Below are 4,112 nucleotides of genomic sequence, written 5' to 3' on the forward strand. Positions count from 1 at the left end.
AGATGGATCACGTGATCATTTAGATGACTAGAGGGATGTCTATCTAAGTGGGAGTTCTTAAGTAATACTCCCCCCATTCCTAAATATTTGTCTTTCTAGAGATTTCAACAAGTAACAACATACGGAGCAAAATGAGCGAATCCACACTCTAAAATATGTCTATATACATCCATATGTGGTAGTCCATTTGAATTCTCCAAAAGACAAATATTTAGGAAAGGAGGGAGTATGATTAATTGAACTTTAATTTATCATGAACTTAGTACCTGATAGTATTTTGCATGTCTATGTTGTTGTAGATAAATGACCCGTGCTACTATTCCTTTGAATTTTAATGTGTTCCTAGAGAAAGCTACGTTGAAAGATGATGGTAGCAACTACACAGACTGGGTCCATAACTTGAGGATTATCCTCATTGCTGCACAGAAGAATTACGTCCTGGAAGCACCGCTAGGTGCAAAGCCCGCTGCAGGAGCAACTCCAGATGTTATGAACGTTTGGCAGAGCAACGCTGATGACTACTCAATAGTTCAGTGTGCCATGCTTTACGGCTTAGAATCGGGACTTCAATGACGTCTTGAACATCATGGAGCATATGAGATGTTCCAGGAGTTGAAGTTAATATTTCAAGAAAATGCCGGGATTGAGAGATATGAAGTCTCCTATAAGTTCTATAGCTGCAAAATGGAGGAGAATAGTTAAGTCAGTGAACATATATTCAGAATGTCTGGGTACCACAACCACTTGACTCAACTGGGAGTTAATCTTCCTGATGATAGTGTCATTGACAGAGTTCTTTAATCACTGCCACCAAGCTACAAAAGCTTCGTGATGAACTATAATATGTAAGGGATGGATAAAACAATTCCCGAGCTCTTCGCAATGCTAAAGGCTGCAGAGGTAGAAATCAAGAAGGAGCATCAAGTGTTGATGGTTAACAAGACCACTAGTTTCAAGAAAAAGGGCAAAGGGAAGAAGGGAAACTTCAAGAAGAGCGACAAGCAAGTTGCTACTCAAGTGAAGAAGCCCAAGTCTGGACCTAAGCCTGAGACTAAGTGCTTCTACTGAAAAGGGACTGATCACTGGAAGCGGAGCTGCCCCAAGTATTTGGCGGATAAGAAAGATGGCAAAATGAAAGGTATATTTGATATACATGTTATTGATGTGTACCTTACTAATGCTCGCAGTAGCGCCTGGGTTTTTGATACTAGTTCTGTTGCTCATATTTGCAACTCGAAACAGGGGCTACAGATTAAGCAAATATTGGCTAAGGACGAGGTGACGATGCGCGTGGGAAATAGTTCCAAAGTCGATGTGATCGCGGTCGGCACGCTTCCTCTACATCTACCAATCAGCACCAAGACTCCATGGGTGTTAGAATCATTACAATGTAATCTAGATTATTGACTCTAGTGCAAGTGGGAGACTGAAGGAAATATGCCCTAGAGGCAATAATAAAGTTGTTATTTATATTTCCTTATATCATGATAAATGTTTATTATTCATGCTAGAATTGTATTAACCGAAAACTTAGTACATGTGTGAATACATAGACAAATAGAGTGTCACTAGTTTGCCTCTACTTGACTAGCTCGTTGAATCAATGATGGTTATGTTTCCTAAACCATAGACATGAGTTCTCATTTTATTAATGGGATCACATCATTAGAGAATGATGTGATTGACTTGACCCATCTGTTACCTTAGCACGATGATCGTTTAGTTTGTTGCTATTGCTTTCTCCATAACTATACATGTTCTTATGACTATGAGATCATGCAACTCCCGAATACGGAAGGAACACTTTGTGTGCTACCAAACGTCACAACGTAACTGGGTGATTATAAAGGTGCTCTACAGGTGTCTCCGATGGTGTTTGTTGAGTTGGCATGGATCAAGATTAGGATTTGTCACTCCGATTGTCGGAGAGGTATCTCTGGGCCCTCTCGGTAATGTACATCACTATAAGCGTAGCAAGCAATGTAGCTAATGAGTTAGTTACGTGATGTAGAATTACGGAACGAGTAAAGAGACTTGCCGGTAACGAGATTAAACTAGGTATTGAGATACCAACGATCGAATCTCGGGCAAGTAACATACCGATGACAAAGGGAACAACGTATGTTGTTATGTAGTTTGACCGATAAAGATCTTCGTAGAATATGTAGGAACCAATATGATCATCCAAGTTCCGCTATTGGTTACTGACCGGAGATGAGTCTCGTTCATGTATACATAGTTCTCGAACCCGTAGGGTCCGCACGCTTAATGTTCGGTGACGATCGATATTATGAGTTTATGTATTTTGATGTACCGGAGGTAGTTCGGAGTCCCGGATGTGATCACGGACATGACGAGGAGTCTCAAAATGATCGAGACATAAAGATCGATATATTGGACTGATATGTTCGGACACCGGAAGTGTTCCGGAGAAGTTTCGGATAAAACCGGAGTGCCGGAGGGTTATCGGAACCCCTAGGGGAACTAATGGGCCTCGATGGGCCTTAGTGGAGAGAGAGAGGGGGGCCAGGGCAGGGCGCGCGCCCCTCCCCCTTGAGCCCGAATTGGACTAGGAAGGGGGCGGCGCCCCCCTTTTTCCTTTCCCCTCTCTCTCTCCTTCCTCCCCTCTATCCCTTTTTGTGGAAACCTACAAGGACTTGGAGTCCTAGTAGGATTCCCCTCTTGGGGGCGCACCAAGGAGGGACGGCCGGCCTCCCCCTCCCTACTTTATATACATGGGGAGGGGGCACCCTAGGACACACAAGTTGATTGTTTTAGCCGTGTACGGTGCCCCCCTCCACAGATTTCCACCTCGGTCATATCGTTGTAGAGCTTAGGAGAAGCCCTGCGTCGGTAACTTCAACATCACCGTCATCACGCCGTCGTGCTGATGAAACTCTCCCTCGACCTCAGCTGGATCTAGAGTTCGTGGGACGTCATCGAGCTGAACGTGTGCAGATCGCGGAGGTTCCATACCTTCGGTGCTAGGATCGGTCGGATCGTGAAGACGTACGACTACATCAACCGCGTTGTCATAACGCTTCCGCTTACGGTCTATGAGGGTACATGGACAACACTCTCCCCTCTCGTTGCTGCGCATCACCTAGATGGATCTTGCGTGTGCGTAGGAATTTTTTTGAAATTACTACGTTCCCCAACACGATTCTTAAAGTTTGGGGCTGTGATGCTTATGTGAAAAATCTTCAAGCGGATAAGCTCGAGCCCAAATCGGAGAAACGTGTCTTCATAGGATACCGAAAGGAGACTGTTGGGTATACCTTCTATCACAGATCTAAAGGCAAGATATTCGTTGCTAAGAATGGATCCTTTCTAGAGAAGGAGTTTCTCTCGAAAGAAGTGAGTGGGAGGAAAGTAGAACTTGATGAGGTAACTGTACCTTCTCCCTTATTGGAAAGTAGTTCATCATAGAAAGTTCCAGTGATTCCTACACCAATTAGTGATGAAGCTAATGATGTTGATCATGAAACTTCTGATCAAGTTACTACCGAACCTCGTAGATCAACCAGAGTAAGATCCGCACCAGAGTGGTACGGTAATCCTATTCTGGAGGTCATGTTACTTGACCATGACGAACCTACGAACTATGAGGAAGCGATGATGAGCCCAGATTCCGCGAAATGGCTTGAGGCCATGAAATCTGAGATGGGATCCATCTATGAGAACAAAGTGTGGAGTGTGGTTGACTTGCCCGATGATCGGCAAGCCATAGAGAATAAATGGATCTTTAAGAAGAAGACTGACGTTGACGGTAATATTACTGTCTACAAAGCTCGACTTGTTGTGAAAGGTTTTTGACAAGTTCAACGAGTTGACTATGATGAGACCTTCTCACCCATAGCGATGCTTAAGTTTGTCCGAATCATGTTAGCAATTGCCGCATTTTATGATCATGAGATTTGGCAAATGGATGTCAAAACTGCATTCCTTAATGGATATCTCAAAGAAGAGTTGTATATGATGCAACCAAAAGGTTTTGTCGATCCTAAAGGTGCTAAAAGTGCGCAAGCTCCAGTGATCCATTTATGGAGTGGTGCAAGTCTCTTGGAGTCGGAATATACGCTCTGATAGTGTGATCAAAGCATATGATTTTA

The sequence above is a fragment of the Triticum aestivum genome, chromosome 5A (genome assembly GCF_018294505.1).
Source record: "Triticum aestivum cultivar Chinese Spring chromosome 5A, IWGSC CS RefSeq v2.1, whole genome shotgun sequence".
In the NCBI taxonomy this organism is placed as follows: domain Eukaryota; kingdom Viridiplantae; phylum Streptophyta; class Magnoliopsida; order Poales; family Poaceae; genus Triticum; species Triticum aestivum.